This window comes from Pelophylax lessonae (genome assembly GCF_965119305.1).
Source record: "Pelophylax lessonae genome assembly, chromosome: 8".
Taxonomy (NCBI): domain Eukaryota; kingdom Metazoa; phylum Chordata; class Amphibia; order Anura; family Ranidae; genus Pelophylax; species Pelophylax lessonae.
The window spans coordinates 80,442,445-80,469,748 of NC_138775.1; the positions used below are offsets into that span (position 1 = coordinate 80,442,445).

At 43.1% G+C, this 27,304-nt stretch overlaps 1 protein-coding gene across 2 annotated transcripts in view; it reads right to left on the reverse strand.

Annotated features, from left to right (window-relative positions):
• RAF1 (Raf-1 proto-oncogene, serine/threonine kinase) overlaps positions 1-15,558 on the reverse strand; it is a 289,683-nt gene extending 274,125 nt beyond the window's left edge. The window contains exon 1 of one of the 2 annotated variants that reach the window (XM_082266446.1): positions 15,394-15,558. The gene's annotated coding sequence lies outside the window, so the exon portion shown is untranslated. The remainder of the gene's footprint in view (positions 1-15,393) is intronic. The other variant, XM_082266447.1, reaches the window with a different exon arrangement.
• Positions 15,559-27,304: the final 11,746 nt, after the last annotated feature.

A 27,304-nucleotide genomic window follows, 5' to 3' on the forward strand; every position in this document is an offset into this window, starting at 1 on the left:
CAGGAGGATGAGCCATTAGGAGACGTTACCAATTTTAACAAAGTTCTTCTTTAATGTCAAAAAACTGTATAGATCCTGCCTATATTAGCTTCATGTTTGCCATTTCATGAAATTATAGTTTTGTATGGTGCGCCTCTTGTGTAATCGGTGGGAGAAACCTTTTTTTGCGGTTTTGTTATCATCCTTCACAACGACACTCTGTCTGTGCATTCTTGGACAAAATCTTCATGTTTGGGTCAGAGTATTCAGTAACGATGGCGCAATGTCAGTATGGGATCACAGTCTTCAGATCACAACCATCTGTAGTGTGGTTGGGGCCTGGTTAGGAGCTTTTCCTATTCCTTTAGACTGGGACAGACCTTGGCAGGTGTGGCCCATCTCTTGCTCTCTGGGTGCCAGTTTTGGTTACGTTGCCAGTCTCCTCTTTGCACCATTCTGGATTTTCTGGAACCCGGAAACAACTGACATACAAACGAAGATAGCAGGGACGGACGGATGAGGAGAGCTTCTGTGCAATGAAACTCAGGCCACCTTATCAAGTTCTGTCCCCATAAGAGACACTTACACTCACAATGTTAAGGAGTCTGGTGCAATTCCTAAGCCTCTGGTGTACAGTTCTGCATGTGTCCAGGAGCGATGGTGGCTCCCAGCGCTTCCTGCAGAACTAGGAGACACTCGGAGATATTACCAGCTGGGTGGGTGGAAATAACCTGCGCTTGGAGCACAGGGAAGTGACGTCAACCGAGTGTCCCTGAGTTCTGCAGGAAGCGCTGGGAGCTACCAGCGCCCCTGGACCTCTGGCCATATACACAACTGTATACTGTACACCAGTGACTTTACTGTACAGTACATATACACCAGCAGATTTGGAGTTGTACCAGACTCCTTAACAGTGGATTGGGAGCCTGGTCATAATTTTATATAGAGGGGCGACGCAAAGTGCAGGTAAATTTTTATTTTTACAGTACACTTTATACTGTACAGTACTGTGTTTTGAAGCGCAGGTTAATTTGTTTTATTTTTACAGTACACTTTATACTGTATTTTGGATTGCCATAATCATCGTTATTAGGGATGCACCGATCCGACTTTTTTGGACCCGATACCGATATCTGGCGTTGTGAAATCGCCGATACCGGAACCGATCCGGAGCTACACACAAAGCAAGCGGCTGCAGTACAGAGCAAAGCCGCTGCTTCATAGGTACGGCTCCTCCATTCACAGGCGGAGTGCATCTGATATCACTCCGCCTGTGAGCCGGGACTATACAGTAAGTAGCGGCTCCCATCCCATACTACTACTGCACCTAGTAAGGGATTGCTGAGCCGTTACCAAGCAAAAACCGGATCGGCCAATGTTACCGATCCCCCGATCCATCTAAAATGGCCATTTTGACGCCGATATCTGATCCGAATATCAGATCGGTGCATCCCTAATCGTTATATGACTACATGGCTGTGTAAACAAATCATCAGAGTTTCCATGGAAATTCGATTTGATATACGAGTGCCTTGGATTACAAGCATGCTTCCAGGATGAATTATGCTCACAAACCAAGGTAATTATATATATATATATATATATATATATATATATATATATAGGATGGTATACAAAATTATTGAAACAAGCACTCCCATCGCCCCTGCAGACACCCCATTTAAAAAGCACAGCATAGGATGAGCATGCCATCATGCCACACGTGAACATCATCACATACATCAGAGTGAGAATAATAATTCTAGAGCCAATTAACTCTAAACTGATGACCTGTAAAGGCTCTTAAAGAATCGCCTATGGAGATTTTTGGGTACCTTCATTTTCTGCAATTTAACTGGTGTGCGCAAATTTTAAGGCTTCAAATGTTTGGTATAAATTGACGCAACCTAATATTTTATATTTTAGCCACAAAATGGGGTATAATATTGTGTATAATATTGTGTTCGTACAAATGAATACAAATGATTTTTTAAAAATAATTTTAGTGTATTTTTTCCTGAAAGTATGTGTTTGATAAAGAACTGCAAATATCATATAACATAAAAAAAACAAATACCACCATTTTATTCTCCAGGGTCTCTGCCTTTAGAAATATATACATTATGTGGGGGATATTTTATCGAACCGGGAGCAGATGACAACCCTACTCCTCTAAAAACAGACAAGCAATGGCAGCGCCCATATTTCTAGGGCAGTTTTAGGAAGAAGTGTGAATGAATAGGATCTAAGTATTGTCTTGCCCATAACGTTCTCGTTTACGTAAGGTCCATATTCTGACATTAGTGGTAAAGACTTTTCCAGAAAAATTTACAGCCATATAGGAAAAAAAAAAAAAAAAAAAAAAAAAACAGTAAAAGTAAATATTAGCAAAATCATTTGAAGCACCAGCAGCAGCCTGACATAAAACAATGACCTCAGGGTCACCACTGCCTGATGAAACAAGGCAGCAACATTGTGCAGCTTGTCTGTGTGACTGGTAAAAATTTCTTTAGAAAGGTTGTAGCAGCAGGCAAGGTTTGTCTTCTTGAAGATGCTTTGAATATTTTAAGGGCCCATTTCGGTCATTGGGGTTAGGACAAAACAAAACAGCAAGAAAAATCCTGTATAAAAAAAGCAACATGAGAAATTGTCTCCAAAGCACAAAAACACACCGGCAGATATGAGCAGCTCAATAATGCTGATGAAATGGTTGGCAATAATCACTCACCCCCCCCCCCCCCCCATGTATTGGGCTGTATGGAGCAGCAACCCTGCCCAGTGCAGGCCCAAAGCTAAGAATGTAATCTATCCTTTTCATCTATGGTGTCATCTCACCCTACTGGGTCGCATGCAGCACTTTCTTCAGTGCGGCAGGTTGACACACACTACTGCATCACAACAATGGTGTATGCATAAAGCTTAAGGCCCCCTTTACACGGCCTTTCGGATCCGGTCCACCTGTCAGTTTTTCCAGGCAGACCTGATTGGATGCTCCATGCACCCCTACAGAGCAGCGAATGTTAGCAGAGACATCTCCGCTGACACCCGCTGCTATCCAATCCTGTCCCGTGAAATCCGGACGAATGGAAACCCTATTTTCCATTCGTCTGGAGGATCCGATCTCCCATAGAGGAGAGTGGGGCTCTGACAGCTCTGTCGTTGCAAAGTAAATGGAGACGGAGCTGTCATCCGCCTGCTCAGCAGGGATCGGCGGATCAATCCCCGCTGAGCAAAATGGAGTTGTCAGGCACACTGCCCGTGTGAAAGGGGCCTAAGGGCTCTTTCACATGGGCGTTCCGATCAGATCCGTCTGTCAGTTTTTTAGGCGGATCTGATGGGATGCCCCATTCAGCCCTATGGAGCAGCGGATGTCAGCGGTGACATGTCCGCTGACACCCGCTGCCATCCGCATCCAATCCTGTCCGTGAAATCTGGACGGATGGAAACCCTATTTTCCATCCGTCCTGGGGATCGGATGGGATCGGATGAGAGCGGACAGGCGGTCCGCTCTCATCCGATCCCCCATAGAGAGCAGCGGGGGATGTGACACCTCCCGGAGACTGAGCTGTCAGACGGAGCTGTCATCCGCCGGCTCAGCGGGGATCGTGGATCGATCCCCGCTGAGCAGCACAGATCCGCCTACGGAGAGCCCTAAAGCAGATGTTTAGGTATGGTAATATCTGCACAGTTACTATGGTTCAACTTAGACCAATGTAAGCATGTACATATGTGCCATACACCTGTGGAAGCTGGAAATCCCTGTAATAGGCAACACTACTACTACTACTACTACAGAAAAAAAAACAAAATCCCTAAGTTTAATGGACCTTGGCTCTAGGACAGTGATGGCGAACCTTGGCAACCCAGATGTTTTAGAACTACATTTCCCATGACGCTCAACTTCACTGTAGAACGCATGAGCATCATGGGAAATGTAGTTCCAAAATGTCTGGGGTGCCAAGGTTTGCCATCATTGCACTAGGATAACAACCCCCCCCCCCACCCCCACACACCGACAGTGCTAACTGCATCAAATAGTCTTTATACAACTATTCGCGATGCCACTGTGTTGGTTACCTACACTGATCAGCCATAACTTAATAACCACCCACCTACTATCAAGTAAGTCGTCCTCTTGCTGCCTAAACAGCACAGACCCATTGAGGTAAGGATGCCCCTACCTCTCAAGGTATGCTGTGGTATCTGGCATCAAGCCATCAGTAGCAGATGCTTTAAGTCCTGTAAGTTGCAAGGTTGGGCCTCTATAGGTCAGACTTGTCTTTACAGCACATCCCACAGATGCTCGATTACATTGGGATCTGGAGAATTTGGAGGCAAAGTCAACACTTCAAATTCGTCGGGTTCCTCAAACAATTCTTAAACCATTTTTGCAGTCTGGCAGGATGCATTATTCTGCTGTAAGAGGCCACTGCCATCAGGGAATACTATTTTCATGAAGGGGTGTACTTGGTCAGCAACAGTGTTTAGGTGTATGTGTCAAGTAACACATGCATGAATAGCAGGAGCCAACATTTTCCAACAGAACATTGACTCGGTCAGCTTGCATTCTACCCATACCGCACTGCACATGCACCCAATCATCCACAAGATGTAAAAGAAAATGCGATTCATCAGAGCAGACCACCTTCTTCCATTCCGCTTCGGATACTCACATGGCCATTGTTGGTGCTTTTGGCAGTGGACACCGGTCATCATTGGCAGCTACACAGCCCCGTTCAGAACAAACTGAAATTCCCATATTTTATGCTTTCAACACATCAACTTCAAGGACAACATGTTTATTTGCTGCCTTCTATATCCCAGCAACTTTCAGATGCTGTTGTAACAAGATAATCAACCTTATTCACTTAACTTGTCAATCGCGATACATATGAAGACCAAACCCAATCCCCAGGATTCATACTGACTGGTGCAGGCAGATTTTGCGAGTTTCTCTCACGCATTCTAAAAGTGGTGAAGAATGTGCCAAATCCATGTACCTGTCTAGAGAACTTGTACTTGAATTTAGCTCCGCTTTTTGAATGCACACAAAAAACATTTGCAAAATCTATCTAAACCAGTTTTTCTCTCTACGCCAAGAGAGATATGGTCTTAATTAGCTCCACTTTTTACATTTGGCGCATTTAATGTAACACACTGTTAAAGTGGCACATCCAAAAGTGACACGCTGTAAAAGTGGCGTATTATAAGAACTATCTGAATTTAGTGCATGAGTCGGTTAGAACCAAAAGTGTTGCAAATGCTTTATGAATTTGGCACAATACCTTAACAAGAACGATTAACGTCAAAAAAACAACACAGCCGTTTTATTAAACTGATACTAAGAACACACTTTTTAATTTACATTGTCCCTTCTATTTATGTATAAGGATGAGGGCACTAATTATTTAAAAAAAAAAAAAAAACGCCAAAAGCATTTAATATGTACCTTTTTTCTAATGGATATACAGCGGTCACATGGCCCAGATCTTTCCAAGCTTGTCTGCAGGGAAACCTAAGCAGGAGAAGCTTCTAGTCCTCTCTGCTGTTGGTCACATTAAAAAAAATGTGACTTTGATCAGGTCTTCGGGGGCCGTGAAGGCTGGTTGCCCAGGACAGGAGACCCGGACGAGCCAGGGAAGGCGGCGGAAGGGGAAGGACGTCCCCTCCCGCTCCTTGTAATGACAGCCGAGCGGCTTCTCAGCCGCATCGGTTGTCATTACAAGACAGCCGACCGTCGGCTCTGGACGCCGGTACTGGGGTGATGCCTCTAGCTACAAGCATCACTCAGGTACAAGGACTTTCCCGAAATATCAGTAACCTTCAGGGCCGATTCGGATATATCGGGAAAAAGTGCACATCAGGCCTTGATATATCTGCTTTGCCGATAATCGGTCGATCCCTAAATATATATATCTACTAGTGCTGCAACGATGCATCGACATAATCGATTACGTCGACTACAGAAATACGTTCGACTACAGAAATACGTCGATGTGCGTGAAAGGCGTCGCCACCTCACATGTGACGTCACACGCCGGGCCGCTTTAAGATAGGGCCAGCCTGCAGCGCCGCTTTAAGCATTGCCGGCCGGGCCGCTGCATTGATTGGGGCTCCAGAGTGACCGTCTCTTCTACGTCAGCTGCTGTGAGCGGCATGATGTCCCGGGGCGGCTGCGCCTGCGCGGTGGTGCATCAACTGAGCTGACTCTCTGTGGCTGCAGACTGCCGCCGATGATCCCTCCCACTGCCCCACACAGACGAGACGTCACGCGCCACTCCAGCAGCAGCATGTGATTGCAGGTGAGCCTGAGGGGTCTGCACTGGGAGGGGGGGGGGCTTACTAAGTGGTCTGTACTAGGTGGGAGGGCTTACTGAGGGGTCTGTACTAGGTGGGAGGGCTTACTGAGGGGTCTGTACTAGGTGGGAGGGCTTACTGAGGGGTCTGTCCTGGGAGGGAGGGCTTACTGAGGGGTCTGTCCTGGGAGGGAGGGCTTACTGAGGGGTCTGTCCTGGGAGGGAGGGCTTACTGAGGGGTCTGTCCTGGTAGGAGGGCTTACTGAGGGGTCTGTCCTGGTAGGAGGGCTTACTGAGGGGTCTGTCCTGGGAGGAGGGCTTACTGAGGGGTCTGTCCTGGGAGGAGGGCTTACTGAGGGGTCTGTCCTGGGAGGAGGGCTTACTGAGGGGTCTGTACTGGGAGGAGGGCTTACTGAGGGGTCTGTACTGGGAGGGGGGGCTTAGCTAATCAAAAAAGAACACTCAAGCAAAAAAATAAAAATAATCGTTAAGATTAGTCGACAGACAAAATAATCATTAGCTGCAGCCCTAATATATACATATACACACGCACACATACTCTGTTTTAAGTAGTCATACAAATATAGATTTTAAATTAAATCTTCATTTTTTGGCGATAACCTGGTGTGGCTAGATTTCTGCCAGTCACAGGCTGGGTCTTATAATTAGAGGGAGAGGAAGACTCCATTGATCAAGAAATAAAATCCTAATTCCATTGTGTTTAGCTGGTTAGTGGGCATGGAGGAGGGAGTGAAAACAGAGCATGTGCAGAGTTGCCACCACAGCTGCAAAATCCCTAGCTGAATTATTGGGGACATGAACAGAAGGTAGAGATAGAGAACAGCAGGATCAACCAGGTTTTTTGCAGAATACAGAAAACAAATCTCATACTGAGTGGGTATGAACAGCATGTAATACAGCATTTATTGATGTGGATTTAGTGAATCGTTAAATTCCCCCCAATATGTTTTAACTCTGAATACTTGCAAAACTAAAAAAAAATAAATAAACTTTACTCTGAATAATCTAAAACCAATTAAAAGCCATGTACCCATAAGACTTCTGGACCTATGAACTCCCATACATGCACTTCTGTGTCTCTGGGAGACACTCCAAACAATGTAGTCTGGAACAAAGCCAAGGTCCGCTTTTAAGAGAGCTCTGTGTCCGCCCAGGACTGGGTCTTGCCAGAACCTGGAATCAAAGACAAGTCCTATGAAGTGAAAGACGCGCAATGCCTCAGATCACAGTACTTTGAAGCGCCCGATATCCCTATTTCAGTACATCATAATACAGATCGGACACAATCTTTCAGAAGCCTTTTCCCTTGACTGCTAGGAAATTGTGACACTTTTTTTCATGTTACAAGAACATTTAGATCATAGAGCGCTGGTACGGAAAGATTTCAGTAGGGGGGGGGGGGTTCAAAATCATTTCAGGAGATGTGTCCCAGCTGCAGCCTGTTTATAGATAAAATCCTAGGACTGTTGCACACAGGGAGGAGGGAGCGAATGCAAATTGAATCCAGGAAGTACCAATGCTAGCCAGAAAAACAGGCAGCTTGGCAAAGAGAATTGAATATTGGACAGAGCAAAGTCATTCGTCTCAACTGACAGCGCAGAGGTTACAGTGCGGGGCAGGCACCGATCAATACAGGTGGCACCGCTTACCCCGAAGGTTGCCTGCTGACATGAGAGAAGGACCAGCCTAATGGACACAATGCATTTCCATTCAATAGAATGACTGCTCTTTCTATAAAGCAGCAAGAATTCCAGCTGACACTTCTTCCACCCAGAAGATTTAAGCATGTTTATACACAGGGTTAGATCTTGGCACAAAAACCCTGGGCTTAAAAAATAACATTTGGACGCTGCAAATTCTTCGGAGTTGTGTAACTTTTGCTTAAAGAAAAAGTAAAACAGCCTAAGTGGAACACGGGGAGGATTTTTTCAATTTTATATCACTGATGACTTTAAAACTGCATCAGTCTGAATGAAATAAAATAAAAATAATGTCTTTATATCAGCCTCTCCCAATCTTTGCACCCCAGAGGAACCCTTGAAAGTTTCACACCTCTGGGAGCTCCAGATAAAATTCAGTGGGAAGCAGTGTTAATTTCGTCGACTAAAACCGACTAAAACGTTTTCGTCGACTAACACAATTCAGATGACTAAAATACGACTAAAACTAAAATGGCATTTTAGTCTTAAGACTAAAATACGACTAAAACTAAAATGGCATTTTAGTCAAAAGACTATAACTAAAACTAAATCGAAATTTGCTGCCAAAAATTAACACTGGTGCATGCTCAAAGCATAAATAATAACATATTAGATTTTTCACTCCAGGACCAGCAGTAGTATATAATGAGTTTGGAAATTGTAGAGAAATGCTTAAATAATGCATTACAAATTACAATTGAACTACACCCATTTGATTATAGATGACTAAAATGAGTTTTAGTCGACTAAAATGTAGGGCGTTTTAGTCGACTAAAATATACTGGAGTTTTAGTCGACTAAATACGACTAAAACTAAAACACTTGCAGAAGACTAAAATAGGACTAAAACTAAAATGCCATTTTAGTCCTAAGACTAAGACTAAAACTAAATTGAAATTTGCTGCCAAAATTAACACTGGTGGGAAGGAATACCCCCCTCAGTGGGAAGGAATACCCCCCTCAGTGGGAAGAAATACCCCCCTCAGTGGGAAGAAATACCCCCCTCAGTGGGAAGAAATACCCCCCTCAGTGGGAAGAAATACCCCCCTCAGTGGGAAGAAATACCCCCCTCAGTGGGAAGAAATACCCCCCTCAGTGGGAAGAAATACCCCCTCAGTGGGAAGAAATACCCCCTCAGTGGGAAGAAATACCCCCTCAGTGGGAAGAAATACCCCCTCAGTGGGAAGAAATACCCCCTCAGTGGGAAGAAATACCCCCTCAGTGGGAAGAAATACCCCCTCAGTGGGAAGAATACCCCCTCAGTGGGAAGAATACCCCCTCAGTGGGAAGAATACCCCCTTACATTGGTGGTTAGTAGGAAGAATGCCCCCCTTACTCTTCGTTCACGCCAGTGTGTTATGGGAATGTGCGCAAATCACATGCTTTTCCGCACAAAAACGTGCTGTCCTTTGCAGCCACACAGTGGTGCCACATTCTTCAATGGCACCTTCACACATCCTGAGCCAAAACACATGGTACCATGGTATGTGGCAAGATATTTAAAATGGTGCAAGCACCTTAATTGCAGGTATCGTGTGCATATGGCAGCCCATTATATTTAATAGGCTTTCTACCTGAGTCATGTAAAAACCAACCAAAAAAAAAAAAATCACGCTCCGTGGTTTAAACGAAGCAATACAGTGGTAGCAAGGATGTCACCCTTACAGAGAGATAAAAAGATCACCGGGGTCATGCAGCTGGCTCTCCGAGTGGCATTAGTCCTGGAACTAAGGTGGCAACCATTGGATGGAAGGTCAATCAGCCAGGAACACCTGGCAACCTCTGGAGGAACCATAATGTGCCACAAAACCTTGTTTGTTATTGGCTGCTTTTTACCATCACTGTCCTACATGGCACTGGACATTTTTTGGAAGTGGAGCAGCTGAATGACGACAAGCACAATAATGCAGTTTACAAAGCACTAGGCAATGCAGACAGAAATTGTATATATTTTAACAGCTAGAACAAGCTAGTAGAACATTTAAAGTGGTTGTATACTCAAAAAAAAAAAAAAAAAAAAAAACCCCTGCAGGAAGGCGGCGGGGGGAAACTTCCCCTCCTTGTGATGACAGCCGAGCGGCTGCTCAGCCACATCGGTTGTCATTACAAGACAGCCAACCGTTGGCTATAAACGCCGGTACCGGGGTGATACCTCTAGCTGCAGGCATCACCCCGGTACATGCACTTTCCCGAAATATGGTGATTTCGACAGTCGATTACAAATTTTTGTACAACAAAAACTGGATGTGCAGGATATAAACTTCTTATCGTACCTGAACACAATGTCTGACTTTCGTTTAATTAGTAAAGTTTTTGTCCGAAAAAAAAATGGTAAGAGCAAGACTAGGCATGCTCAGAAAAGAAAGAATACATGCATCACAATCCAACACATGACATCACTTCTAAAGTTGAATTCTGTCATACGAAAATTTTCGTATAAAAGTAACCTCTTCACTTTTGATACAAGACTAGCATGTCACAAAAAAGGGACGAAAATCCGTCAGATAATCAGATTGTGTGTATGAAGCTTAAGAACCAAAACCCACAAGGGCCGCATAGCAGTGGCCAAGGCCAGCATGCAGCCCCTGAGCTGTAGAGGTTGGACACCTTTCATCTATAGAAACATAGAAACAAGCCATCCTCATCAGATTGTGCTGCTCCTTACTGTAGAGTCTTGGGGCTTCTTCACACATATGGTGCCCCATGAAAAGCAATCTGCTCTCGGATCACTTTTTAGAGCGCATTTGACAGGTGGTGAAGAGAAAGTCAATGTTCAGGCAAGTGCATTGGGGAGGTAAACTGCCACTCAACCACCTGGTTTTACCACTCCTTAGCTACCCCTGTGAATGAAGCCTTAGTGCAGAGTTGGTGGGTTGTCAGAAGGCTGACCAAATGCAGCACGGGTGCTGGATATGCATTAGATCCAGAAACTGCCTACACACAGAATGAAATGCAAACAAATAGGAACGAATAACAAACCAAGCCATTGGTAACAAAGTATCACCAATACATAACCCTGCTGGATCTGTATCCAAGCATCTCCTATCACTCTTCACACAATGATTATCTTCATAACAAATCCCGAGCACAGCAATAATACAGACATGGTCAGACTGAAATGGAAAGATTTCTGAATACCTGACTGGTCCTTATGAACGCCATTAACCCTTGCTCAGTTCAAACACACACCAACAATTTACTGTACAAATCCAAATATTATTTCTGCTGGAGGACTACAATGCTCTGCGTTTTCCTCAACATAAAGAGTAGAATTTATCCCACACGCCATCTTACTCCATACACCCCAAAATACAAACATTCCGTCTCAGAAACAACTTTAAGGAACGAGACAAGTGGCCACCACCTTGTTACCTATGGATATCTACAAGTAGGGGGTGAGCAATCCGGTACATTGTTTTCTTATTGAAAGTGGTACACATGGATAAAGGCCTGGGTCACACCTATGCGTTTTTTGGTGCTTTTGTGCAGAAACGCACTACCAGTACAGTCCATTTATTATGGTTTCCTATGGGATATGTTAACATCTATCCTTTTTCAGCTGCTGGGTTTTTTTAAAGGGTCAGACTTTTTTTAAGCGCAAAACAGTGTGTTGTTGGTGCGTCTGATGCAATTCACAATTTTTAATCTGCCCAAAAAAAAAAAAAAAGCACAAAACATGCATCAAAACACAACAAAAACGTGTGTGCCAAAACGTAAAATGCACCGCAGAAATGGCTCAAACACAAGCTTAATAAGTGTGAACCAGGCCAAACAGTGGATGGAACTGCTAGAAATATGCCCTGTGTGTGACAGCAGGGAAGATCTATCCCATCACCAAGATACTACCAGTAACCTCAGCAACAAACTATCCAGGACCCTCAAAATGACACTGACCTCTACCACAAAAATAAACTGATTGCCACAAAACATGACTCTATACACTGCACACCGTTACATTACTCACAGTGTTCTCAACATAACTTTACTGCCCAATACCCATTTGATGTCACCCCAAACCCCTCAACATGATGCTACTTCCCCATGTACCTCAATATGATCCCACTGCCCCTCATTATTACCCCATCACCCCTTAACATGATGCTGCTTCCCCATGTACTCCAATGTTAACCCAACGCTTCTCAACATGACACTGCGGTCTCATACACCTCCATAATACCCAACCAACCATCAACATGGTACTGCTTCCGTATTCCCCTAAATTCCTCTATACTACCCCCAACTATTCTACATTTCCCTGTACTCCTCTATACCACCCCCAACTATTCTACATCCCCCCTGTACTCCTCTTTACTACCCCTAACTACTCTACATCCCCCCTGTACTCCTCTATACTACCCCCAACTATTCTACATTTCCCTGTACTCCTCTATACTACCCCCAACTATTCTACATCCCCCCTGTACTCCTCTATACTACCCCTAACTACTCTACATCCCCCCTGTACTCCTCTATACTACCCCCAACTATTCTACATCTCCCCTGTACTCCTCTATACTACCCCTAACTATTCTACATCTCCCCTGTACTCCTCTATACTACCCCTAACTATTCTACATTTCCCTGTACTCCTCTATACTACCCCCAACTATTCTACATTTCCCTGTACTCCTCTATACTACCCCCAACTATTCTACATTTCCCTGTACTCCTCTATACTACCCCTAACTACTCTACATCTCCCCTGTACTCCTCTATACTACCCCTAACTATTCTACATCTCCCCTGTACTCCTCTATACTACCCCCAACTATTCTACATTTCCCTGTACTCCTCTATACCACCCCCAACTATTCTACATCTCCCTGTACTCCTCTATACTACCCCTAACTATTCTACATCCCCCCTGTACTCCTCTATATTACCCCTAACTATTCTACATCTCCCCTGTACTTCTCTATACTACCCCCAACTATTCTACATCTCCCCTGTACTCCTCCTTTACAGGAGAGACGTAGAATAGTTAGGGGTAGTATAGAGGAGTACAGGGGAGATGTAGAATAGTTAGGGGTAGTATAGAGGAGTACAGGGGGATGTAGAATAGTTGGGGGTAATATAGAGGAGTACAGGGGATATGTAGAATAGTTGGGGGTAGTATAGAAGAGTACAGGGGAGATGTAGAATAGTTAGGGGTAGTATAGAGGAGTACAGGGGAGATGTAGAGTAGTTAGGGGTAGTATAGAGGAGTACCAGGGGAGATGTAGAGTAGTTAGGGGTAGTATAGAGGAGTACCAGGGGAGATGTAGAATAGTTAGGGGTAGTATAGAGGAGTACAGGGGAGATGTAGAATAGTTAAGGGTAGTATAGAGGAGTACAGGGGGGATGTAGAATAGTTAGGGGTAGTATAGAGGAGTACAGGGGAGATGTAGAATAGTTAAGGGTAGTATAGAGGAGTACAGGGGAGATGTAGAATAGTTAGGGGTAGTATAGAGGAGTACAGGGGGGATGTAGAGTAGTTAGGGGTAGTATAGAGGAGTACCAGGGAGATGTAGAGTAGTTAGGGGTAGTATAGAGGAGTACAGGGGGAATGTAGTATAGTTAGAGGTAATATAGAGGAGTACAGGGGAGATGTAGAATAGTTAAGGGTAGTATAGGAGGAGTACAGGGGAGATGTAGAATAGTTAGGGGTAGTATAAAGGAGTACAAGGGGGATGTAGAATAGTTAGGGGTAGTATAGAAGAGTACAGGGGAGATGTAGAATAGTTGGGGGTAGTATAGAGGAGTACAGGGGAGATGTAGAATAGTTAAGGGTAGTATAGAGGAGTACAGGGGAGATGTAGAATAGTTAGGGGTAGTATAGAGGAGTACAGGGGGGATGTAGAGTAGTTAGGGGTAGTATAGAGGAGTACAGGGGAGATGTAGAATAGTTAGGGGTAGTATAAAGGAGTACAAGGGGGATGTAGAATAGTTAGGGGTAGTATAGAAGAGTACAGGGGAGATGTAGAATAGTTGGGGGTAGTATAGAGGAGTACAGGGGAGATGTAGAATAGTTAAGGGTAGTATAGAGGAGTACAGGGGAGATGTAGAATAGTTAGGGGTAGTATAGAGGAGTACAGGGGGGATGTAGAGTAGTTAGGGGTAGTATAGAGGAGTACCAGGGAGATGTAGAGTAGTTAGGGGTAGTATAGAGGAGTACAGGGGGAATGTAGTATAGTTAGAGGTAATATAGAGGAGTACAGGGGAGATGTAGAATAGTTAAGGGTAGTATAGAGGAGTACAGGGGAATGTAGTATAGTTGGGGGTAGTATAGAGGAGTACAAGGGGGATGTAGAATAGTTAGGGGTAGTATAGAGGAGTACAAGGGGGATGTAGAATAGTTAAGGGTAGTATAGAGGAGTACAGGGGAATGTAGTATAGTTGGGGGTAGTATAGAGGAGTACAGGGGGGATGTAGAGTAGTTAGGGGTAGTATAGAGGAGTACAAGGGGGATGTAGAATAGTTAAGGGTAGTATAGAGGAGTACAGGGGGATGTAGAATAGTTAGGGGTAGTATAGAGGAGTACAGGGGGGATGTAGAGTAGTTAGGGGTAGTATAGAGGAGTACAAGGGGGATGTAGAATAGTTAGGGGTAGTATAGAGGAGTACAGGGGAGATGTATAATAGTTGGGGGTAGAATAGAGTACAGGTCAGACATGGAATACATCTTCTCTGTACTCCTCTATACTACCCGGCACCCTTTATGTTCAGCTTGCAGCTACTCTCAGCTCAGCACCCAGTCCTTTTCACAGGGAAAACATTGCAGCCGCTGAGAAGACGACCTGGACCCTGTAAGAGCTGCGGTGCCCCTACATGGCTGTACTGGTGATCCTGGCATGTACTGTGGGCCACACACTATGTGTGGACAGAGCAGTCCATGCACTGAGATGGGACATTGGTGACACCAATACACACTGAGGATGACTCGGAGGAGTTCCACAAACTTGCAATGTACAGCACTGAGCACAGCGCTCACCCTCCATTGCCATCACTCTGCATTACCTCTATAGGAGAGAACACAGAGGACAATGTACTGCCCATCACATCCTCAGCTACAATACAGAAAAGTGTGAAATGTGCAGGCTGACCACAACACCACCAGGGTGAAGAGTGTGCCACCAATCAGTGGGCTGCTTTCCATGGCAACCAATCAGAATACTTGTTTCCTTTCAACACTGTGCTGCAGAAGTGAGAACTGGAAGCTGATTGGTTACTATGGGCAACCAGTCATGTAGTGAGTGTGAGGGGACAGGCGGCTGGAAGTGGAGAAAGTTTGGAAGTGGTGGAGCGCCAGGCACAGCTCCTTCTCCATAGAGCCAGCCGGGGACTCCGGACACCCTGGGAGAAGTCCCGGGAAAAGTGCCCCCCTTAGCTGTCCCTCCCTGGGCTGTCACTGACATGTACCTCAGCCGCAGCTCCGGGGTCCCGAGCACTGAAGTCCGGACGAATCAGCACATATCCGGCGGTGCAAGAGTCCGAGGAAACCAACACAAACAGCAGCCGCTCAGTCACTCCCGACTCTCACAGTCCCAGAGCTCGGAGCCGCGCATAGCTGAGGGAAGAGGGGGGGGGGGGTTGGACGCGTCCATTAGTAAACATCACTAGAGAACGGGGAGGATCCTAACACAACTACAGAAGAGTTCATCGGACGCCCAACCCCCGGCTCACAGCCTCTCCCCGTACCGCTTTCCCAATGGCTCCGCCTGCCCTTTCGTCATGAAACACGCCTCCCCCTTGCCAACCGAGAACGGCACGGAGAAAGGCACGCCTTCGAGTCTTTCGATTGGTACTCCTTGAATAACTAGCACGCCCCTTTTTTGACATAACCACGCCTACGTGCAGGCGTTCCTTCCCATATCCACGAAACCCCGCCCATATGAGAGCAGGAACATCTTAGCTAGAAGTTTTTCTGCAGTGACAGGAGGAGGGAGAGTGGGGGGTTCCTGTAAATGGTGGGGCTATATGGATAATATAAACTGATCAGCCACTGCTGGTCTGTCAGGGCCAACCTACCAGATTGAAATTTACTGACAGGACACCCAAAATTTACTGGCATTTCAAATCGTTACAAAATTACAGTTTCAAGTGCAAATGTAAGTATGTAGGCTACAAACAAGTACAATATGCAATTAGCAATGGGATTTAAAGTATAACTAAAGGCAAAACCTTTTTTTTTTAATTATTTTTGGATAGAGTGGAGAGGGATTAGAACACCTGTCAGTTTTCATTGCTTGGGTGATACAGCAGACATCCCAACCTGGAAAAACTTATTTCAGGGAGGTGGCCCTCCGCGCCGTGCCCCCCCCCCCCCGAGAAAAAACAAATATAGAAAATATAACTATTGCAATGCATATAGTACAATATATATATTACACAGTATATATATATATATATATCTTAGTAAACTGCTATGTCCTCTCATTTCCCATCATCAGCACTAAAATTGAGCATCAGTACACCTCCTGAAATAATCATTTCCCTATATATTAGTAACAAATCAGTTTAATTGACCGAACTTAACCTGGCAAAGTTCCTTTTGCTGGAAGTGAATGCCTGTATAGGGCACTTACACCTGCTGCAAAGCAGACAGAATTTAATTATACTTTAAATTAGACCCATTCATGTGTGTACTGAAAGGAGGCCTAGTATGATGAAGGAAGTCAAGCAAGGCATGAAGAAGGAGGCTCAGGCATCATGCCATGCTTCTTTCTTCATGCCTTGTCTCCTTCATACATCACCAATCTTGTCTCCAAATATCACCCAAACCGTCCTCTCCGCTCCTCTCAAGACCTCCTACTCTCAAGCTTCCTTGTCTCCTCCTCTCATGATCGTCTCCAGGATTTCTCCAGGGCCTCTCCCATCCTCTGGAACGCTCTACCTCAACCTGTACGACTATCTCCTACTCTAGCTCCCTGAAAACTCATCTCTTTAGGGAAGCCTATCACACCGTCAACTAATCTGCCATTAGCTCATTCCCTACTCTTACAACCTCTTGTAACACCGGCCCCACCCCATTAGATTGTAAGCTATTCTGAGCAGGGCCCTCTTAATCCTCTTGTATTTTATTGTATTGTATATTTACTGTCTCCCTCTAATATTGTAAAGCGCTGCGTAAACTGCTGGCGCTATAGAAATCCTTAATAATAATAATAATAATAATGTCATGCCTTGTCTCCTTCTTCATGCCTTGTCTCCTTCTTCATGTAATGTCTCCTTCTTCATGTCATGTCTCCTTCTTCATGTAATTTCTCCTTCTTCACGTCATGCCTCCTTCATGCCTTGTCTCCTTCTTCATGCCTTGTCTCCTTCTTCATGCCTTGTCTCCTTCTTCATGTCATGTCTCCTTCTTCATGTCATGCCTCCTTCATGCCTTGTCTCCTTCTTCATGTCATGCCTCCTTCTTCATGCCTTGTCTCCTTCTTCATGTCATGCCTCCTTCTTCATGCCTTGTCTCCTTCTTCATGTCATGCCTCCTTCTTCATGCCTTGTCTCCTTCTTCATGTCATGCCTCCTTCTTCATGCCTTGTCTCCTTCTTCATGTCATGCCTCCTTCATGCCTTGTCTCCTTCTTCATGTCATGCCTCCTTCTTCATGCCTTGTCTCCTTCTTCATGTCATGCCTCCTTCTTCATGCCTTGTCTTCTTCTTCATGTTGTGCCTCCTTCATGCCTTGTCTCCTTCTTCATGTTATGCCTCCTTCTTCATACCTTGTCTCCTTCTTCATGTTGTGCCTCCTTCATGCCTTGTCTCCTTCATACCTTGTCTCCTTCTTCATGTCATGCCTCCTTCTTCATGCCTTGTCTCCTTCTTCATGTTGTGCCTCCTTCATGCCTTGTCTCCTTCATGCCTTGTCTCCTTCTTCATGTCATGTCTCCTTCTTCATGCCATGTCCCTTCTTCATGCCATGCTGCATGGCATGAAGAAGGAGACAAGGCATGAAGAAGGAGGCCATGACATGAAGAAGGAGACAAGGCATAATCAGGAGGTGGCTTGGCTACCTAGGTAGAGGTGTTGAAGGGTACAGGGTGACCCATCTTAGGTTACCTGTGTGTTCTTCACGTCTGCACAATCACATGCTGGCCCCATCCATCCCCACCTCTCATCAGCACGTGGAAGGATTGATTCCAGGCAGGGGACTCCGACTGACACGATAGCTGCAGATGTCAGAGTGCAGTGGCGCGCTGTTCAGCCAATGGCGTCATGGCTCCTCCTGTCACAGGCGGAGTGCAATATCACTGACTCCACCTGTGACAGGAGGAGCCGAACTTTATAGGATGGAACCAGCGGCGCCCCTCAGTTCTTGACTGACAGAGTTCACTGACGGCTGACAAGTGCAGCCGGGATATCGGGGTGCGCTTGCGGGTGTCAGCGAGCCGCTCCCGCACCACGCGGGAGACTTGGGATGACTGGATACAGTGTTACACTATGTGGAGCCTTTTTCTTTATCCTATGGTTCTACATACTATTTGATCCCACGCTGCGAGGAGCAGATGCATCGCACTACCCTGTTTGGAAACATTAGGTAGTCATCCTCTGAACATATTGTAAACGTGGCTGACCCAGTAACTGTATGGGTCATTGAGTCCACGTGTTCTGGTAAGCAACGATTTCTATAGGTGGTGGAGGTTTCACATTGAGGATTGAATCACAGTTTATTTCTACAATACTTCCTGCACTGAGGCTCACGTTTTCAGTCTGTGGACTTTACTATTAATAAACAGACTACACTGTCTTTATTATCTTTACTGTGTATTTTTGTGGTTTTATTTGTACGTTGCACAGTTTTTACATTGATAAATTGGGACCACTTACCTATGTGATAGTTGTTATTAGATTTGGTTTAGCGCTACACTTTTTATTTTTCAGTTTTCATTGCTGTCTCTGCCCCCGTTAGGGAGATTCACTCTCTTTATTTGTCCTGTCTACCATTATCATTGAAAGTGAAAGAAATTCTCAAATTTTGGGCTGTCCCCACCAAAGTAAGGGAGGGGAAATCTTCCAATTGGGACACTAGTTCTGATGACCTGGGGGTCCCCAAGAAATTCTCTTAATTTGCAGGGATTTCCTCTAATTTCTTGTTTGGCTATGGGACAAGAAGTGAAGGGAAATCTTCCCAATGGGAAAAAGATGGGGGGGGGGGAATCTGACAGGGGTTACTCTATACAATATGAAAAAAAAAGTTTTGCTTATAGTTCTACTTTAAGGTAGAATTTAAGACAAAAAACATACAGGTGCATCTAAAAAAAAATTAGAATATCATCAAAAAGGTAATTTATTTCATTAATTCAATTCAAAAAGCGAAACATCTTTTATATAGATTCATTACACATAGAGTGATATATATTTTAAGCATTTCTTTCTTTTAATGTTGATGATTATGGCTTATATCTATTGAAAACCCAAAATTCAGTATTTCAGAAAATTAAAATATTGGGAAAAAGTTCAATATTGTAGGCTCATGGTGTCACACTCTAATCAGCTAATTAACTCAAAACACCTGTAAAGGTTTCCTGGGCCTTTAAATGGTCTCTCATGCAGCATTTTTCCAGCACTGGACTGTACTGGAATTCTGTAAAACGCATCAAAATCCCACTGGAACACACATGTCCATATTTAAGGTTAGGGAAAAAAAGTAGGTTTACACAATCTGTAAGACTGGTTTGACTTCTTGACAGTTGTCCAGAAGACAGTCATTGACACCCTTCACAAGGAGGGTAAGTCACAAATGGTCATGGCAAAAGAAGCTGGCTGTTCACCGTTGGATGGAGTGACGTGCTGATGTCACTGCACTGTGAAAGTCCCAGAAGGAGGGGCAGTTGTACTAAGCCGGCTGGCTTGCTTATCCATCCGTGTTTTCACAGTGTTACTTGTAAGTGCCATTTTAAATCTATTTTATTTGAAATAAATCTACAAAAGATTTTATGTTATGGTGAGTTTTTTTGTCTTTTTTGAGTTATTGTGTGACTGAATCGTCCCAAGTGTGGCGGATACCTTTTTCTCAACCCAAGTCCTCTTTTAATGAACAGAGGCCCTGGCTGGGTTTAGAGACACAAGTGAGAGTGACCTTCTGTAAAAGGAGGTCAACACCAGCTGGTAAGCAGGCAATTTATAAGGTGGAGGCTTTAACTCAGGATCACGCACTTTTGGGATGATAGTGTCAGGCTTATTTGGGGAGGTTAAATTTACAAATAGAAATGAAATGTTATATTTTGTTCTGTATAGAAATATGAAGCAATGACATCCATTTTTTGTTAGGTTACTGAAAGGTTAAATCTCCTTTAAAAGTGCCTGTTCAGGAAATTCTTAAACAGGTTTACCCCAAACATGCTGTGTTGACCTAAGGTAATAAATAAATAGTCTGTTGACTTTCTTTAAGATAAAGTCTAAGATGCTATTCCAAGGTAATCTTATCTGTGTGTGGAATCATAAACCTTAGTCAGTATTTTCTATGCTTAAACCCATTTAAAAATAAGATTTACAGATATGTTATAATCTTATATGTAACATAATATTAACAATGAAATATATATATATAACTAACATACATAGATATGTAGAAAACCGTTATATATTATAATTGTTTCATATTTTGCTAAATTCTAACTTTACTGATTTTTATGACTCATCACTGCATGTTTAGTAAGGCTTCAGTAAATAAGCTCTTGTAAGTGGTAAAGCATCATAAAACTTTTCTGGCATTGCCAGGTGTTTAGTCTAGGAGGTCTGGATTGTAAGCTCTTTGTCAATATAAGGTGCAAAGTTTATTTGAAGATAAATAATGCTGCTATATTGCTACATGCTGAAGTTAAGAGCAATGCAAGACTGCCATCTCTGGTGACTGACTGCTACTAATTGAAGTCTTAAGTTAAAAGTCATTCCCAATATATATAGATATATATATCTAAATAAGATATGTTAAATATTAGAATGGTGTTACCAAGATTAATTCTTTATTCAGATACCTGGTGGATATTAAATGGACATGTAATAGATGAGAGCATGGATACATTTTTTGTTGTTTTATAATAGTCTTAAATGGAGAAATCTTTATTTAATATTCAATATACTGGTCAACCAAGAGGTGTCACCCTATGACATCACCAGTTAATGAATAAGATGTTCCAACCAATGGGGATCATGTTACTCCATCTGGGTTTAACTTATGGTAATTTTAATAGTCCTTTGTTCTATACCATAAAAAAAAGGCAACCCCAGATGAGAGAGAGAGACATGACATTTTTTCCCTTCATACATTACACATACAACACACACGCTACTACAGCCATGCATAGACTCATCTATACAGACTCCATCTTGCTCCATCATGTATCTGAAACTTTGAGGGACGCCAAACGAAACTCCTCCCTACCTGGCCACCATCTTGGAAAAGTATCCATCTTAAAGACTCTGGTAACGACCATTCTAAGCTAGCGGCCATTTTAAATATGGTAAATATGCCTTGCTAATTATTTGATTATTATTCAATATTGTTTATGTACTTCCTTAAATGTTTTACATTGCATATTTAAAGGGTAACGAGAGTACAATCCCAGCCATATAAACCATATGTAGATTTTTCTCTAAAGAGATGATTTTAGTTTTTATAACATTTTTATTAATATCAGATTTAGCGCATATTGGCGTATTAGTCTCACGTTTTGCATAGCCTATTCTCGCTTCATCTGCAGTGGAGTGACTATCAGACTGTGCATTGCGCAAACAATTGTGGTCTGATTATATCGAACATTCATTTATGGTTTATACTATACCTGGAGAAAACGTAACGTAATCTTGCTTTATTTTCACTTTCATTATTGAGCTACAAATTACATTGCATTAATTGTTTGAAGTTTGTATTTTTGTGAAGTTATTTTTTTTGTGTCATCTCAAGTCTGATCATTTATTGTGATTACATGTCTGGTGAATAAATATTTCATATATATTCCATACTGTAGACTGTTTTCACTAAGATTGGTATATGCTTTTAAAAAGAAATTAATCAATAAAAAGAATTCACTACATATTGATTTGTGGAAATAAGTGAGATTCTCCTTCCGCACAGATCTTTGCTTATTGACATAAATAGACACTGTTATATTCAGAGCAGTATAAACATTCTGACATAATGGAGGCACAGCGAGATATTATTAATTTCTGACAATGGATAGTGCACTCATTGATTGAATAGATTTCAGTATATCACTGTTTGGACTCTTTTTCTATTTATTTCAACTATAATTTTAAGCGCAACTCTTTTGGACACTATTATTCAGGAACACACATGAAATTGACCCTCTCAGTGACACTAACTGCAGTTTGCAGGCTCCCTTGCACTATGACATCACATGACACACTCAGACACTGTCCCCCTGTTGGCGCCGCCTGAACACGTTGTAGCAGGCACTCAGATGGTCCTGTCGGCTCCAGACCGGAACTGCGCATGAGCAGTTTTGTGTCAAGTAGCCCTACTACTTTTTACTGACAATCTTTTCCTGTCACTGGCATTTACTAGCAGGAGGAAAATGCCCTTTTTTTTTTACTTGCTGCCAGCAACAATACTAACAGTTGGCAACACTACCTGGGAGTTGTTTATCAAGTTGCAGCACCTTAATCCCCCTCAGAACTGTGGTTTGCAGAGCTCCTCTCAGTTGCATGTAGACTTCAACTTGCAAAGCCTAAGGTCAGCACAAGAGCAACATCTGTTGCTGGATTAGGCGGTCCAACGCCTCCCATTTTGCTGATACCTATTCCACTCTTATTTTGCCCCCCTTCCAGCTTACTCCATGTAGGAGCTTTTAAATCAGGGCAGAGTAATGATGGATATAGTACTGATTAAGTGCTGATAATATTCTGTATGAAATAAATGAAGGTAAAGCGCTTCACCAGAACATGTGCACTAACCAATCCTTAAAAAATATATTTGCCAAAAATATATATCTATGCCATATGCATTCACACTATAAAAGGCTCTCAATATACGCTCACCAGCCACTTTATTAGGCAAACCTGTTCAAATGCTTGGTAACACAAATTGCTAATCCGCCAATGAAATGGCAGCAACTCAATGCATTTAGGCATCTAGATGTGATGAAGAGGACTTGTTGAAGTTCAAACCGAGCATCAGAATGGGGAAAAAAGGGGATTTAAATGGCTTAGAATTTTAATGGTTGTTTTTGCCAGATGGGCTAGTCTGAGTATTTCAAAAACTGCAGATCTACTGGGATTTTTACGCACAACTACGTGTCGGGTTTACAGAGAATGGTCCGAAAAAAAGGAAAAATCCAGTTGTGTGGACGAATATGCATTGTTGATGTCAGAGGTCAGAGGAGAATGGGCAGACTGGTTGGAGATGATAGAAAAGCAACAGTAACTGAAATAATCACTCGTTACAACCAAGGTATGCAGAGTACCATCTCTGAACGCACAACACATCAAAACATAAAGCAAATAGGCTACAGCAGCAGGAGACCCCACTGGGTGCTACTCCTGTCAGCTAAAACAGAAAACTGAGGCTACAATTCCCACAGGCTCACCAGAATTTGGTAATAGAAGATTGGAAAAACGTTGCCTGGTCTGAGGAGTCTCGATTTCAGTTGGGACATTCAGATGGTAGGGTGAGAATTTTTTGAAAATAACATGAAAGCATGGATCCATCCTGCCTTGTATCAACCGTTCAGGCTGGTGGTGTAATGGTGTGGGGGATATTTTCTTGGCACACTTTGGGCCCCTTAGTACCAACTGAGCATCGTTTTAATGCCACAGCCTATTTGAGTATTTTTGCTGACCATGTCCATCCCTTCATGACTATCTCCTGATGGCTACTTCTAGCTGGGTAATGCACCAGGTCACAAAGCTCAAATAATTTCAAACTGGTTTCTTGTACATGACAATGAGTTTACTGTACTCCAATGGCCTCCATAGTCACCAGATCTTAATCCAATAAAGCACCTTTGGGATGTGGTGGAATGGGAAATTCTCATCATGGATGTGCAGCCAACAAATCTGCAGCAACTGCGTGATGCTATCATGTAAATTTGGATCAAAATCTCTTAGGAATGTTTCCATCACCTTGTTGAATCTACGCCACAAAGAATTAGGGTAGTTCTGAAAGCAAACGGGGGTCCAACCCAGTACTAGCCAGGTGTACCTAATAAAGTGGCCGGTGTATAACTGTGTTTCAACTTCACTTGTTCATGTGAAAAGTTCGTATAACATCCTTAACCCAATAAATATCCTCCCAATACCGCGCAAATGGAATTGAAAGTATGTATCTCCACCACATGATATAAGCAATGCATGCTTACCAAACAGCTCTGGCCAAAAACTACCCAAACAGCATTTAACAAGATGAACCTCCAAGCATATGGTACTAGGGGACATCAGCACTCTAACTAGACCCGAGCCACAGAAGTCTCTCTCTGTTATAGATGGTAATCACGAATGCCTTGAAAAAAAAGTGTTTATAGTGTAGTATTTTTATTAGATAAAACCAAAAAATGATGAGTAAACCGATACACTTACATATAAAAGTGCGGGATCAACACCAATGCAAACAGCCTTTGGTATGCAGCAGAAGAACAGAAATGCCGCTCCTAACCTGTGAGCTGAAAATATTCTGCCAGTGCCAGAAAAGGTCTGACTTTGGACAGTCATTGGTGGCCTTTACTTTCCCAGGACTGGGGAGTATGCCTTGTCTGGAGATGATGGGTCCTAAGAATCTGTTCTCATGTTTGAATAGGTGGCACTTCTTAGGTTTGAGCGTCACTAATGCAGAATGACCAACACACCATCTAATTGTGCAAGATGATCCTCAAATGTGGCAGAAAACACCACTTAAATGTCTAGTTAGATCATGGTACAGTTTGTTGTTCTCGAGGTAGTGTTCAAACAGCTTCTGGAACATGGCAGGCACTTTATTTATCCCATAGGGCATTCTTTGAGCTGCCACAACCTCATGAGAGTAATGAAAGTAGTTTTGGGCTAGTCCCCCTTGGCAACAACGATCTGCTTAACTTATGGAGGTATGCTACGTTATCTCTCCCAGATGGGAGGGCTCTCTCCTGTGGGTATCTCATGTGCAATCCTATTGATACAGTCCAGTTTATGGTCCTAAAGGAGGGTGCACCAGCCTAGAGCATCAACCTTGTAACAATTTATTTTTATAAAAACATATACATCATACTCACAAAGGAAATGGAATGACAGGTGAAATAAAAATTGTAAATCCACCGAAAGTCTCCACTGAGCATAATCCGCTGATGCAAACAGTAGTGGGATGTGTACCTCCAAATGTAGCTTATGCATTTCAGGGGTGTTTCCCCTTCCTCAGAGCAGGAAGGTGGGGGTGAGTATTTCTGTAGGTTTAGTTCTACACCAAAGTGATACTAAAGTCTCCTTTTTTTTCTTTAAAAATAATAAACATGTTACTCTTACCTGCTCTGTGCAGTGATTTTGAACAGAGCAGCCCAGATCCTCCTTTTCTCGAGGTTCCTTTGCCTGCACTCCTGTACCTACCCTTCTGTAGAGTGCCCCCACAGCAAGCAGCTTGCTATGGGGGCACCCGAGAGGAGCCACTGCTCTGTGTGTCTATTCAGAGATGGAGCCTCGGTTCGGCCCACCCCTCTCTCCTCATTGACAAACTGACGTTGATTGACAGTAGTGGGAGCCGATGGCGCCGCTGCTGTGTCTCAGCCAATAAGGATGACTGGAGTCACCCATGGTGCAGTGTTTTCCCTCCTCATAGAGCCGGCATGACGTTGGGAGCTGACTGTGACCACAACCGGGTACATTTCACGATCCTCTGTGGGTATCTGTTTCTTTCTCACTACCATTAATTCCCCTTTCATCCTCATTGCTCTCTTTTTTCCGACTGTTTTATTTTTGAGTGACATACACTCCCACTGGATTCATGATGGCATCACTTTATGGTTATCTTATTTGGGTTATTTTTGGTATCCACTTGTATAACTCATACATTCTTTACTCACGGCTTCACTTAGTCTCTGGCACTATTATTCTCTATTGGTGTATCACTGGTGCGCCTTCTTAATTTAGCACTTATTCCTTGGTCAAGGGTCCTCTCCAGCAGTCACACTACCTATGTAATTTAACCATTAGTGTATCCATTCAACATTAAGTTTTACATGGAATATTTGTTTATAGACTTACTTGATGACTGCCTCCTATGACACTACCTACTATGCACTTTCTTAAGGAGATACATTCTTCTTTGATGTCCTTTGGACGCGGATCGGGCTTCCACAGTTCCCGGTGCAGGCATTTCCCTAGTGGTCTGCCGTCCACAATATTGTGTGCTGACTTTTTTGCTGAACTGTGAGTACATTGGCTAGAGACAACCCAGTTTAGAGATATTCATAATCCTCCCTTACCATTACACATTGTATCCATCTTTTGCCCATTTTGTCTGTAAAGAGGATTTTGTCTTTTCTACAGTGGCATACAATGCATCCGCTCCTGAAGAGCTCATCAATGATTCATTTTATTTTACGTTTGGACTCCTTTATGTAACTTTGGTAGCTATTGCTCCATTCCAGTTTACACCCAGTCAGCTTTTATTTATATGATTTGATATGTCAATGTACCAATGATCTTTTTACCATATGTATACTTTATGCCATCATGTTATTTTGTTTGAGTTGATGACAATCGTTAATAAAATTGTTGTTTTATAATATCATGTTGTACCCGCCTGTATATACTTGGAGAATTATTCTACCCAATTTATGTGCTAATTGTCTTCACACAATTCATATAAAGTCCCAGTTTCCCCCTTATTCCCTCTATTCTTTTATTCCCTTTAGGGATTAAGGCAGTTGGCCATTGCAATATCACTACTATGTTGTGGAGTTGTCCACCCATTATGTGATTTTACCTAATTCATATTATATATTATGGGCCAATTGTCCTATATACTTTTACTCCCCCCTTTTCTTTTAACAATAGGGATGGAGGCATCTAGTCCTAGATAGGCAGTGCCTCATGTAAAGTCCCAAAACTTTTTCTCATTCTTTTAGAATAGAATGCATTAAGATAAAAAACCTTCTGTCTTTACAGCCACTTTAACTATTTTACTACTACAGTAAAACCATTTAGAACAGAAAAAAAAACCTGATTATCTTTATAAACAGCACCAATTCAGTGAAGTCCAGGGTAGCTCTGATAAGGTGAACAGCTGGAGGGATCCAAGCCACCCCACTGAAACTGGAATACTCACAGTAGCTGGGTCTTTTTGAGAAGCCGTAAGCTATTAGTCTTCTGAGGGAGGGAAGCTGAGTAACTTATCTTCCCTGGGCATG